The following is a 15097-nucleotide window of genomic DNA, read 5'->3' as shown; positions in this document are numbered from 1 at the left end:
TAAGTCTTATTTTTTTTAAAGGGGCCCCTTAATATAAAATTCTGTAGAGGAAATCCTAGTCTTTCTAGCCTTTGCACCTGTAAATATCTCCCCAGTTCCTTTTTCTCCAGAATTGAAGGCATAACTAAGGAATTCTTCAAGAGCCACTTCAAAAGTGGCTCTCCTGAATCATAATAGACGTTGGCACACAGAGTGAGAAGATAACATATTCTTGTTAGTCCCTAGGGATGGGAAGTGGACAGATTTCTTTAAATCCCTGAGGCCTGGGTATCACTTGAAGGCAAGAATTACAAAGACTGGCCCCCTATTCCTTCTGCTTGGTCTTAATATGGTCCTAGGAGGGCTGGCTAGCTGAGATGCTGACTACATTAATGGATAGAAAAGGCCCCCAGCCTGGAGCCTGGTTGCCTGGTCTAAGGAACCTGGAGGTATCCTAAGGAGTGGTGACCAGCAATTGCAGTCACTGCGTGTCTTCTCTTGAGGACTTGTGCACCTAACTTCCTCCAGAATAAAATCCCCTATGTTGAAAACTCTTATGTAAAATGAGTTTGAATATAATCCATGCACATTCTTCTGTATACCTGAAATCATAACTATTTATATACCATTTCTGCTGTATGTCATGAAAGATTTATTTCATTATAAATATTTAGGTACTTTCAAATACAATTATCAGTGGATTTTTTTTAAAAACACAGGCAAACATTGTGATTATAGGATTGCATAACAAAAACTTTATTATATCCGTCTTTGATATGAGTAATTTGTGTGTAAAAAATAAAAACATATCTCTTGAACACTATGTAAAAGGATAATAGATAAATCATATGTTCCAAACATACTGTAAATATTTTCTAAGAAAAATAAAAACATTTTAAAGAAAATTTTAGCTGGGTAGTAGTAGTGCATGCTTTTAATCTCAGCACTCAGGAGGCAGAGACAGGAGGATCTTTGTGAGTTTAAGGTCTACAGAGCAAGTTCTGGGACACTCAGGACTACACAGAGAAACTCTGTCTCAAAAAACAAAACAAACAAAAAAATGAAATGATATTTTAAAGTATTCACTTTTCCCTACAGGTAAAGTGTGCCTATCAGTGATTCTCAACCTTCCTAATGTTGTGACCCTTTAATACAGTTCCTCATGTTGTGGTGACCCCCAACCATAAAATTATTTTCATTGCTACTTCATAATTGTAATTTTGCTGTTATGAATCATAATGTAAATATTTGTGTTTTCCCATGCTCTTAGATGACCCCTGTGAAAGGGTCATTCGAAGCCCCCACAAACGGGGCCACAACCCATAGGTTGAGAACCACTAGTCTATAAGCTATTTTCATGATTGTATCTAATATTTTCTTTTCTTTTTCCCCCAACATAATATTTTTATTGATTATTTGGAAATTTCACATCATGCACCCTGATCACACTCACATCCCAGTCCTCCCAGGTCTGCCCCTCACCTTTATGACCTCTTCCCTAAAAGAAAAAAAAAGAAGAAGAAGAAATAAAAAAGTCCAATTTGTGTGGCTCATATACTCACTGGAGTATGGTCAAACCCCCAGTGACCAGCCCCTTAAAGAAAATTGAGTCCTTCCCCTCAGCACCCCTGCCGGAATCCATCAATTATGGAGAGATACAGTTCAGCACCCTTACCACATTTTTTAGGAGTGCTCTTGAATGACTTTCTAGGCTGTTTCTTTTTGGGGGTAGGGATTTTCCCAGAAGCCTTCTATGTCCCTCTTTCTCAACTGTGAGTCTGCAGTCATCAATACCACTGCAAAAGTAGCCCCTTACTCTTTGCAGTCAGCAGGACCGCCAATATCCACATGGTCTCCAACATCAGCACGTGCCACAGACCTCAGCATGGTCTCCAGTGGCAGTACAGACCATGGACATTAACACAGCCCTCTACCACAGCACAAGCCATGAACCCAGGGGCAGCATAGGCCAAGGACATCAACAAGACCTCTGGGTCAACACAGGCCACAAACTCCAATGTGGTCCCCAGCAGCAGCTCAGCCCATGAACCTCAACACAGATTCAGACGTCAGCACAGACCATGGGCAGATGCACCTTCAGTGGTAACAAGGGCCACAGACATCATCAAAGGCCCTGGCTGAGGAAAAGTCATGGACCCAGACATGGCCCTTGGCAGTCGCACAGACCACAGACATCAACATGGCCTCAGGTGGCTACACAGGCCACTCACATCAATCTGTCCCATGGCAGCAGCATGGCTAATTATTTTTGTATTGTGTGTCAAACAATGGGTTCCATTGTGACATTTTCATTGTGGATGCTTTGCTCATTTTCATTACTCTTCCTTTCTTCCTCCTGTTTTTCCCTTTATACCCTCCAAATAGTCCTTTTGCTTTCATTTATGTGTGTGCATATGAGGGAAAACATGCTGATTTTTTATGCTTAGTTACTTCTACTTTATACCTAACTGCTTCTCCCAAAGGAGATATGAGCTTGGCCAGTGAGTTAAGAAATCCAGTGGTCCTATCCAAATGTTCACTGTGAGACGCACAGTTAATATATTTCCACATCTGACTGTGATAAATCAGAAGGTACTGTTTAAGTGTTTGAAAATATTACCGTGCATTCAGTAGAATGTAGTCAGTCTATTGCAGTGACAAGGGCCTGAGGACATTTTACATAAGGTCAATGAAATAGTAATTACACTTCAAATTTCCCTTGTTGTTTTAGGGCTTATGGTCTTTACTAGCTGAGTATTCCATGCAGCCAGTCACCTCATATGTCCATGTCCACACTCTATGCCTCCTGAAATCTCAGCATATGAGTAATTTGTTTCTATACTGCCCATCATGAGTAGCAGTTTATCTTTCCATCACTGATCATTTTCTTTCCCAGAATTTTATTGGTCATGTGGAGAAATCCAGTAACTATATTCCTTGTCAAGGTCCACTTACTTACTTAAAAGGAAAGACTTCTGAAAAGAAAGATATAGAACACACACAGTTCATTTCTAACCTATGACATGTATTTGGTATTAGGATGTCCTGTGAACAACAATTAGAAATGAAATTTGACTGTTAGGAGGTACAGGAAGAATGAATGAAGTGGGCCACAAGGCTTCCTTTTATGGATAAAAGGCAGATAACAGATAGAGAAGCTGAAAACAAGGCCAATCAGAGAAGAAATAGATAAGCATGGTCATTTGGATAACATGTAGAGCAAGTTCTCTCATAGGAGACCCACTATCTCTTCTATAATTGGTGTTCAGTGGAATCTGGGCCTAGTTATAGCCATACTGCACCTCAGTGTTGCCAGTGTCTCAACTAGGATAGGAATCAGTGATAAAGTGGAAGGATCTGTTGGTTAAATCCAGAGTGAAGAAAGGTAGAGTTGGCCAAAATTGATTATACTTCTCTACAATCATTGCCATCATTTCTCATCACATGTCTACATTGCCAGCATATGTGGAGGAAACAGGGTGATGGATAGCAGTATCCTTTTCACCTTGGATCCTATGAAATGTCCTTCTAGATACCTACGCCAACAAGATGATGTTGTCAATGTGGATGCAGTAGAAAACATTTAGCTCCACCATCATTGGGAACAATTTCCATGATCCCTGTACAAATGTTGCAGGAACCAAACTTTTTTAGTCCTTCTTCAGTGTTACTTCCATGGGTAGTGAAGAGCCTGAATTTTAATGCAATAGTTTGGTAGTAAGCCAAAATGAATGTTAAATATGACATTTTGGAAGCATCCCTGTGGTTGTTGCTGGAAGCATGAACCCACTTTAAGAATGTGCCTAGACCTGGAGAGAGGTGGCTCAGCAGTTAAGAACACATACTGCTCTTACAGAAGATCCAAATTTGGTTCTCAGTAGCCAAGTCAGGCAGCTGACAACAGCCTGTAACTCCTACTCCAGGGCGTCTGAAACCCTCTGCTGGCCACCACAGACACCACACACACATGCATGTGAACACACACACACACACACACACACACACACACACACACACACACACACTCATACATGCTTTAAAAACCAAAATAAATATTTTTAAAAAAGAAATGTGACTATTCAAAACCACACTAAACATGGCTCTGAGCCATAGCAAAGAAACAACACTGGATATTAGGTTAATTCTTTGTTTTCCATAGCCAGCAGTGGACTCGGCACCACCAGTGGCCTGGTTTCTATGGAGGCAAAGCATTTCACTCAAGAGGCACCAGAAAGCAACACGTGAAAGGATATAATTCAAAGGTAGCTTATTGAGTCTCTTTGCATTAAGCCCAGTGGTTATTTGTTCATAAACTTTCCTTCCCTAACATCTACTCAATTTGTTCAGTTTTGTGTTTATCTAGGACCCGTCTTCCCCACCCTCCTTATGATGTGCCGAATCCACCACGGAGCTTCCACGACGAAATGTTCAATAGACATTTCCAGGACCTCTTTCAGGGAGTGCTAAAGTGAGTCACAATAGGGGCAGAAAGGGAGAAACGTGGTGAGAGAAAGGCCTTAAAGGTAGGCTTTGGGGGTATGCATTTTTCTACTAACCTATCAGCAAACAAAATAGGCGATCCATCACTAAATTCAGTAATTGAATCAAGTAGAAATAGTACTTACCTGTTTCTCTTTTTTAATCATTCAGTCTCTAAGAATGAAATTGTTTTGCCTGCCATTAGAAGCTCGGTTGCTTTAAAAAAAAAATTGGACCTGTTTTGCACATTAGCTTCCTTGGGTCGCATTGTGGGAGAGATACAGCTCATTTTTATACAACACTTAGCAGGAAAACACAGAGCCCCTTGCAAGAAGGAAATTGCCAATGGAGAAGGTTCTTACAATGTTGAACTTGTGTGTACAATGGGAAACTCCTTGCTTTCCATTAAGAGAGCATGCACTCTGGTGCACTCAGGTGAATGTATCCTAAGATCCTCTCTTTCTTTTCTTTTTTTTTCTTAAGAGAGGGTTTCTCTGTGTTGCCCTGGCTGCCCTAGAACTCGCTCTGTAGTCCAGGCTGGCCTTGAACTCACAGAGATCCCCTTGCCTCTGCCTTCCAAGTGCTGGGAGTAAAGGCATGCTCCACCACCACCCAGCCTGGAAGAATGCTGTTTCAAAGCTTTAGCATCATTGGAAAGTAGCAGTGAGCACACACTAGTCCCAGGGTTCATAATTCCTCAGTAAGCCCAGGATCCAATAAACAGCACATAGTTTGGTTTTGCCTTAGAAGTGTAGTGATCCTCGCTACCATCCAGTAGTTCCTGCTCAGTTTTTTTTTTTTTTTAATAAAGGGAGACAGAGGGAGTGAATGTCTCACTGAGTCCGGGATGTCACTCACTGGTTCAATCCACAGATTCTGACTCCCAGCATGTTATGCACCCCACAGTGTTCTAGGCACTATAGGGAAGCCATCAGCACATAGCCTCCAGCCCCCAAACAATGTAACTTCTGGCGCTTGCCTGCCTGGGCTTGCTGAACCCAGGAGCGCCTTGTCCTGTGAGAGGATCAGGGAGAAGTAAATGACCCCGGAAGCTCCAGGTGCCTGTGAAAGCTGGCTTTCCTATGAGGCTCCATGTTTGTGGGGATTACAGAGAAGACTACCCTTAGATGTGAAAGGTGTGAGGGCCAGGGATCTTCCCACCTACCTTTGCTGATGTGGAAAATTGTTCTTTGGAAGCAACAGTGAATGCTGTCAGGCCAATCACTTGTATCCAAACCTGTTTGGCATATGTCTTCCCTGGCCTGAGAGAGAACAGCATTTAGAGGATAGATGAGTTTTCCTTCAACTCTTCCAACACAGAAGCCCAGACTCCATTTGCTTTCATAGAATAGACCCAATAGAGCTTCACTTGAGCATTCTGCCTCGAGGATTCATAGGCCAACTGTGAGGCTCTTAACCATAATTTGAAATGCAAGATTCTTACTATCATGTCATGCTCAAGCAGAGTGTCACTCTGGTCTTCCTAAGCGACACATGGATTCAGAGGGCAGAAAGTTGTTTTGTGGGCTACAAACAAGAAAAATGGGACATGAAACTCCAGGGCCCTGCTACCACAAAAGCCTCAGTAATCTAAAGCAGTTTCCAACTGGCATGTTGGAAATATGTGCTGATGAGCAGACATATCGGATGCTCCTGTGCTCATGTAAGTGCATGTACTGATATAAGGGAAAGCAAACAATGATCTTGTGCAGGGGTTAATGAGTTATGAAATATAGCCTGTCCCCTGTTGTCTTATAAACAGCTTATTGACTCCTAAGTGATGCCACATGGAACTACTTGCTCAGAACATACCATGGAATGATTTCTAATATATTGATTGCAATATGCAATTATCATCTCTGTGGGAAATGAGATAACAAATTTAAGAGACTAGTGGAAATGAAGCTGTTTTAAATACACCCTTCTGTAGAAAGGGATGCCAAGATAGAGAAAAGGCAAAAGTAGATGGGATTCTGATTTGGCGATAGGTAGTGGTTCTTAAACCCCTGACCACCAGAAATTCCTGCCCTCTTTTTCTCCTAGGCGGGCCTTCTGAGATTGACAGTCTAGCATAACTTCCTTCTCAAATTCCCCATCCTATTGATTTAGGAGTCAAAGCATTATCTAATGAATAATTAGGGGCTTGAGACCACCCCCTTCTCTGATCATGGGCTCAGTTACATGACACGCTGCCTGTAACTTTCCAACTGTCAGAGTTTTGAGACTAGCAGGCTCCAGCAGCCAGCTAGAGGAGATGGGGGCAGGGATCTAGTGCTTCTTGCTTATAATAACTGATGAATTCTAAGCACACCTCATGCTGAATATTGTCCATATTTACTTTCTTACAATCAACAACCAATTTTATACTTTCTTGTTTTCCTTCACCAAGCATAATAACCTCTAGTTGGCAGTCACTGTTGCTGTTTGTCAATCACTTTTATTGTATTATAATAACATCCTTAACTTTCTTGTCTGTGGCTACTATAGCAAGACAAGGGAAAAGGTACGAATTTTTAGTAGAAACTGCATGGCTCCCCCAAAGAATTTCTTTTCTCTCATGCCACCAGTCAATATCATTTCCCCTTCTGTGCCCTTTCGCTCAGGTTTCTGTAGGATACTCTATCGCCATCATGAAAGGTGCAGGAAAATCCACGGAACTAGAAAACACACTGAGTGAGGGAACCCAGACCAGAAAGACAAATGCCACGTGTTCCCCCTCATTTGTCGTTCCTAGCTCCCAATCTTCAGATGTGACTATATAACCTGAAGTAACATAGAAACCAGGGAAATAAAAAGAGACCATGAAGGGGCTGCTCCAGAGAGAGGAATAGCATGCACAGGTGACAGGAAAGGGGGAAATGGGAAAAAAAGCAGGGAGGGGACTTTATGTGGGGACGGCTATGAGGAGACCATAGTGAATAAGAGGGAGAGGAGACTTTTTATAAAACCACTAATGATCATGGAGAAATGACTCAACAATTAAGAGCAGTGGGTGCTTTTCCAGATAAGCCAGCACCTACATGGTATCTTACAACTGCCTGTAATTCTAATTCTATGTGGATCTGAGATCCTCTTACGGCTTCTGTGGGAATGCACACATGTGGTATACTGACACATCAAAATTATAATTAAAGTTTAGAAATAAGCCGGGCGGTGGTGGCGCACGCCTTTAATCCCAGCACTTGGGAGGCAGAGCCAGGCGGATCTCTGCGAGTTCGAGGCCAGCCTGGTCTACCAAGTGAGTCCCAGGAAAGGCGCAAAGCTACACAGAGAAACCCTGTCTCGAAAAACCAAAAAAAAAAAAAAAAAAAAAAGAAAAAAAAGAAACATTTAAAAAAAAAAAAAGAAATAAGTGAGGATGCTTGAAAAGGACATGGGGAATCATTATTTATACTTACCTAAAATCACATATAATGCATATTAGTGTGTGAATATACATATATATTTTTAATTAAATGATACCTCTTGGAGAGTAGTACCCCTCAAGGCCATAGATTATCTAACAATATCCCTAGTAACAGGAATGAGAAACTTCTTTTCAAGTTGTTGGTCAAGAGAGTCCAAGAGACGCCCGAAAACAATATAGCCTATTGCTCTTATTGTCTTTGACTCCCAGAAGTCGAAGGTTAAGCGCCTTAGCTGAAGACACTACACACTTTGGACACAGGACTTAGATTGAACAGAAACTAACTTTGAAAGCCTCCTCCCTGAGCACTAGCTTTCATAGTATTGAAGAGTAAAAATAGTAAGAAAAATTAACATTAATTAAAATATGGGGCAAAAGTGTTTACTAATAAGCTTATTCAGAAAATATTAAATTACATAGAAATAAATTTAGCTAAGGGTCTCTGACTCAATCATTTCTCAAATATAACTTTAAGAGAAGCAGTTTACTATCCACAGCTAGACAATATAGATGGATAAAGGAAATAGAGTTATACTTCTGACTTAATTAGTACTTAAGTTTGTTGGAGTTTTGCTTTCCACGAACTTGCTTATTAGGGCTATTTACTCATTAAAAGTCCTTTCTTATAGTTATTTTTCTATTTCTGTGAAAAGACATTGTGACCAAAACAAATTATAAAATAAAGCATTTAATTGAGGCTTACAGATCCAAAGAGTGTGTCCCTTATTGCAGGGACATGGCAGCAGTTAGACCACAGGCCAACCTGGTACTGGAGCAGTAACTTAGAGCTCCAAGGCCATAGAGCCACACCTCCTAATCCTTCCCAAACAGTTCCACCAGTTATGGCCCAAACATTCAAATATATATGAGCCTACTGGGGACCATTTTCATTCAAAGCACCACAATCCCCTTTTTTGTTGTTTTTGTTTGGTTTTGGTTTTTGTGACAAGATCTCTTTACATAGCTCTGGCTGTTCTTATGCCCTTTGCTGGTCTCTTAGAGCACCCACACCTATGTACAAGCGCACACACACACACACACACACACACACACACACACACACACACGCATAAAAAACAAATAAATATTTTTTTAAAAAATAATAAAAGTTTAATTCCAGCACTCAGGAGGCAGAGGCAGGAGCCTCATCCAGGCATGGTGGCACACACCTTTAATCCCAGCACTAGAGAGGGAGAGGCAGGTGGATCTTTGTGAGTTCAAGGCCAGCATGGTCTACAAAGGCAGTTCCAGGACAGCCAGAGCTACACAGTGTAACCTTGCTTCGAAAAAAAAAATTAAATCAAAACTTTTTAGAGTAAAACTCATTGATTCCAGTAGTGTGATAGTTATGCATGGAATGTCATATCACTAGTCAGAAGACTGTCATAGAATCTATGGGATGGGGAAATCTGAATAGAGAAGTGCCTATCTTTTTTTTTTTTTTTTTGGTTTTTCGAGACAGGGTTTCTCTGTGTAGCTTTGCGCCTTTCCTGGAACTCGCTTTGGAGACCAGGCTGGCCTCGAACTCACAGAGATCCGCCTGGCTCTGCCTCCCGAGTGCTGGGATTAAAGGCGTGCGCCACCACCGCCCGGCATGAGAAGTGCCTATCTTAAAGAAGAAATGATAAAGATACATATTGTAATCTTCAATATGTACCCAACAAAATCAAAATACTATACCATATCATGGTAGCCTAATAGAAATCTTTGCCTAAAAACTATAAGATTGTGTAGGAGTAAAATGAGTTTTTTTCTTAAGTGTACTGGCTTCTGCCCATTTGCTATAGCCTCTGCCCCATATCTCAGGAAGACAAACACTTAGACGAAGCTGCCTTAAGGAATAATTATCATAGTTATCTGGACAGTCATGCTGCAGAACTTATTGGCTAAGAAAGGAAATTTTTAGCCCTACCGGCAAAACAATAACCTGCAAATGTCTGTTTCAGCAATTCCTATTTCTGTCAACGTGCCTAACTGTGATGGGAATTTCTTTAGGTGCTCAGAAGACTCAGAGATCATTATCAGGTGGCCACACTGTTACCTGACCTATAAAAATAATCATGTGAGTGCTGAGAATCAAGCCTAAGTCATCTGGAAGAGCATCCAGTGCTCTTAATCACTGAGTCAACCTCTCCAACTTCTCCACCCCAGAACTGTCTTTAGGCCCAGGTTTGTGGGCATCTAGGGGTTGATCTGAAGCACTATATCATTTTTTTAATTTTTCTAGATGGGGTCTCTCTGTGTAGCCCTGGCTGTCCTCAAACTCACAAGGTTTTCCTGATTCTGTCTCCCAAGTGCTGCGATTAAAGGCGTGCACCACCATGCCTGGTTTAGCATTATCTCATTAAACACAGTTTCCTGACAGAAAGTTGACTGCATGCCATTGAACAAATGCATTTTGCACACACGTAACTGTGGTGTCTCAGAACATAATATAAACATCAGAGTGATAATTTCATGCTATTGAGTTGATAAAAGGAAAAACAACTATGCTTATGGTAAAATAATCCAAATCTTATTTTTATGCTTTCAATATCTGTGTAGATAAATCTATATTAGTTATTTTGATTTTTTAACATAGAACATTACAGATCTTTTTCTATTTTATTTTATTATTTGTGTATATGTTTGTCTCTGTGTGTGCATATTCACATGTATGCATGTGTGTATATGTACATCCTCCTCCTCCTTCTTTTTATTTTTTGTTTTTTTCAAGACAGGTTTTCTCTGTGTAACAGCCCTGGCTGTCCTGGAACTCATTTGGTAGACCAGGCTGGCCTCAGACTCACAGAAATCCACTTGCCTCTGCCTCTCTAGTGCTGGGGTTAAAAGTGTGTGCTACAACACCTGGATGATGCTCCTGCTTCTTTCCCCAGAGTCCTGGGATTACAAGGGTTTGCCACCCCACCTGCTAATTTGTTAACAATTATAAACTATAGCTGGGGCCCAGATGTTCAAACCAAGGATCTCGTGGAGATGATTTCATATTCAAAGCATAACACTTCATAAAGTGTTATATCACAGGATGTGATTGACAGCAAACCTGAATTTAGTTGCTTACCCCCTATTAGAAAGGACAGACAGCTGTGGATATCGTTGTATATAAATAAAACACTGATGGCCAGTGACCAGATAGGAAGTATAGGCGGGACAAGGAGAGAGGAGAATTGGGGAAACAGGAAGAAGGAGGGAGAGACACTGCAGCCACCTCCAGGACAAGCAGCATGTAAAGACGCCGGTAAGCCACCAGCCATGTGGCAAGGTATAGATTTATAGAAATGGGTTAATTTAAGATATAAGAACAGTTAGCAAGAAGCCTGCCATGGCCATACAGTTTATAAAAAATATAAGCGTCTGAGTGATTATTTTATACGTGGATTGTGGGACTGCGGGGCTTGGTGGAACCTGGAGAGAAGCCCTTCAGCAACAACAGACCCAGGGAGTCTGTGGAGGGCGGCACTCTGTGACACTTTTGGCAGCTGGGTGCAGAGTTGGACGTGTACGGTTATGTTTCCGAGAAGAGTGCGCACCTTTGCTTAGATTCTGAAAAGCTGAAGGGCAGCGATCACACCCTCTTGCCAGCTGGAGTTGGCATAGGGGTCATAGGTTAGGGGTCATAGGTTCCCCCAGTACCTGACCCCGTGCCCTCTCTCTAACACACAAATGACAATGCCTAGTTTATTATCAGTAAACAAAATTCTCGGGCAGTGTGAGTTACCAAAAGCATCACTGAATTTTTCTATTGTCTGCAAGCCAATTTTAATGATCAGATGTGCATGTGTGTCCCAAAACCTTAATATGGTTTGTTGTTGTTGTTGTTGTTGTTTTGAAGTTAAAACAATTTATTTTAAAAAGAAGGTGAATAGCTGGGCTGTGGTGGTACACCACTTTAATCCCAGCACTCTGGAGGCAGAGGCAGGTGGATCTCTGTGAGTTCAAGGCCAGCCTGGTCTACAGAGTCAATGCCATGACTACATACACAGAAGAAATCCTGTCTTGAAACCCACCCCCCAAATAGGATAATGATAGTCTCTATATCTAAGATATTAATCTTTGGCTTATCCTCAGTGGAGTAGAACCTAGGAAAGATATAAACGAAGAAAACCTAAGTGTTCTTGAGCATTTGGAATGTGACCAGTACAACTGGAAATCAGCTGTGAGTGTGAAAAGCACACTAACAGAAAAATATGTATGTTTGTATGAAGGGAGCAGTGCTCCCTCTATCCCCTGAACAAACTGTGTAGTATTGAGAAAACAAATAGACCGAAAAAACCCTCAACTTAAGTCAAGAAGTCCAAGTTACAATGTATAAATTTCTGATGGGTACACAATAAGCACACAGAGCCAGGAGCTAGGTCCTTATTCACATAATGGCATTGATTAATTCAGTTAGCATTATGATCCCCTTAAGCTTCCTGGGACCATAGTCATTTGGGCCTATGTTAGACTCATGCATGCAACAACGTTTTCAGGATCAGTTTTCCTGATACTAAAGTGCTGTGGTCTGTATGTCAAATTGCTCTGATTGGTCAATAAATAAAACACTGATTGGCCAGTAGCTAGGCAGGAAATATAGGTGGGACTAACAGAGAGGAGAAAAGAAAGAACAGGAAGGCAGAAGGAGTCACTGCCAGCCGCCGCCAGGACAAGCAGCATGTGAAGATGCCGGTAAGCCACTAGCCACGTGGCAGAGGAATAGATTTATGGAAATGGATTAATTTAAGCTATAAAAACAGTTAGCAAGAAGCCTGCCACGGCCATACAGTTTGTAAGCAATATAAGTCTCTGTGTTTACTTGGTTGGGTCTGAGCAGCTGTGGGACTGGCAGGTGACAAAGATTTGTCCTGACTGTGGGCCAGGCAGGAAAACTCTAGCTACAAATGGCACCCAACATGTTGGCAAGAGTTTCTACCTAAAACCTGAGTAAAAAGATTCTAAAACGGAGCTAAAAACAGTTCCTAGTGGTCTCTTTCAAGCTAGCAGCAGCCTGCGTGTTTGAGCTACCATGGCTGGCTCCTGGCGTGCACACTTGACCTGCAGTATGGTGGGAATGAGGCCTCTGCAAGTGGCACATTAAGCTGCATCATGGATTTAGCCTTTGCTAGTACAAAACAAAAAAAGAGGTTTCTGGGCTACACGCTGCTTTGATAGAAGCATAGACCCACTATTGATGGCTCCCAGAGCTGGCGGAAAACGTACCACCACCATGTTGGGAAGCTGAAGTGAGTAGAGCCAGCATCCACAGCTCCCTTTCAGGCTTAGAAGGCTGCAATTTAAAACGATAGGCTCAAGGTAATATAAAAAATAAGCCATGTAAAGATGGCTACCACACAAAGAATATGGATTATGTTCTCTTTGATAGTCGTAAATGAAGAAAAACATTTGATTGCAAAAGCTGTTGAGTTATGCCAAAATGTATATTTTAAGGGTACCTTGACTTCAAAATTTGAATGTAAGGATATGTTGCTTTGGAAAGGAGGCTCTGCTTTTGTTTCCACAGAAAGCCAGAGGCTATGTATTTTTTTCCAGATTAAGATACATCAGGTTTGACCAGCCAAGGCCCCCTGAAAGGTCTCCGATGACACCATGGCCCAGATGATCCAACATCCAGAATCGTTTCAAGGCAACTGGCTCAGACAATACAGTCTTACAGACTACTCCATGATCCTAAAATTTTCTTTTTGTCCCCATAAGAAACAGCGCCCCCCTACAGCAGGAAGTAGTAAGAGAAGCTATGTCCAAATTCCCAAATTATATGTAATTTTACTATGTTAAGGTTAAAACCTTCCTTTTAAAAAGAAAAGGGGAAGTGCTGTGGGATGGCCTGTGTGTCAAATTGCTCTGATTGGTCAATAAATAAAACACTGATTGGCCAGTAGCTAGGCAGGAAGTATAGGCAGGACTAACAGAGAGGAGAAAAGAAAGAACAGGAAGGCAGAAGGAGTCACTGCCAGCCACCGCCATGACAAGCAGCATGTGAAGATGCCGGTAAGCCACGAGCCACGTGGCAGGGTATAGATTTATAGAAATGGATTAATTTAAGCTATAAAAACAGTTAGCAAGAAGCCTGCCACGGCCATACATTTTGTATGCAATATAAGTCTCTGTGTTTACTTGGTTGGGTCTGAGCGGCTGTGGGACTGGCGGGTGACAAAGATTTGTCCTGACTGTGGGCAAGGCAGGAAAACTCTAGCTACACTAAAGAGCAGTTTTTAACAGCTTCCCAGCTTTTAAGCTAGTAGTAAAAATGGAAGGATGATTTTCAGACCTAGAGTAGCCATTCCCCACCTACGCTCTGGGTTTGATCCTAGCCTTCCAACCTGAGCGCAGAGAAAATTCAGAGCAACTCCTTTTCAGTTTTTGCAATTTGATCTTCCAGAACTAGCAGGGGTTTGATCTAAGAGTGCCTGGGTTATTGACACAGGACTATAGAGACCATGGAAATGTGTCTCCTCTTCCATCATCACTAGGTAACAGAGGCCCCTTGCACCTGCAACCCTTCCTAACATTCTGAAGATAAAATCTCCAGGTATGGTGGCATATGCTTAAAATCTCACTGCTTAGGAAGCTGAGGGGTACAGAGTACAAATTCAAGGCCAGCCTTGGTACATAAAAATCCCTAGTCCAATCAAGACTACTTAATGAGACCTGGTCTCGAAAATTTTAAACCTAGCTGGGCAGTGGCACATGCCTTTAATCCCAACACTTGGGAGGCAGAGGCAGGTGGATCTCTGAGTTCGAGGCCAGCCTGGTCTACAGAGTGAGATCCAGGACAGCTAGGGCTACACAGGGAAACCCTGTCTCGATAAACCAAAAGAGGGAGAGGGAGGGAGGGAGGGAGGGAGGGAGGGAGGGAGGGAGGGAGGGAGGGAAGGAGAGAGGGAGGGAGGGAGGGAGGGGAGGGGGAGGGGGAGGGGGAGGGGGAGGGAGAGGGAGAGGGAGAGGGAGAGAGAGAGAGAGAGAGAGAGAGAGAGAGAGAGAGAGAGAGAGAGGGAGAGAGAGAGAGAGAGAGAAAGTTAAAAACAAAGAGAAATGAAATTCAGTCTCGTATTCTTTGCGCTATCTCAGTCCTGATCTGGGCTGAATATTCTCCAAAACAACGAGAATGCACACCTGCGCCTGGACTCGGTTCCTGCTTATTTTCTAGAATTCTGTGCCATGTGTGCATCTCTTTAGCTTTTGTAGTTAGTTGTGCCAGGCCTTCCTTCTTCAATGTCAGCCACTTAAATCCGC

The sequence above is a fragment of the Peromyscus maniculatus genome, chromosome X (genome assembly GCF_049852395.1).
Source record: "Peromyscus maniculatus bairdii isolate BWxNUB_F1_BW_parent chromosome X, HU_Pman_BW_mat_3.1, whole genome shotgun sequence".
Taxonomy (NCBI): Eukaryota; Metazoa; Chordata; class Mammalia; order Rodentia; family Cricetidae; genus Peromyscus; species Peromyscus maniculatus.
The sequence above is the reverse complement of the archived record's forward strand: the minus strand, read 5'-3'. Positions refer to the sequence as shown.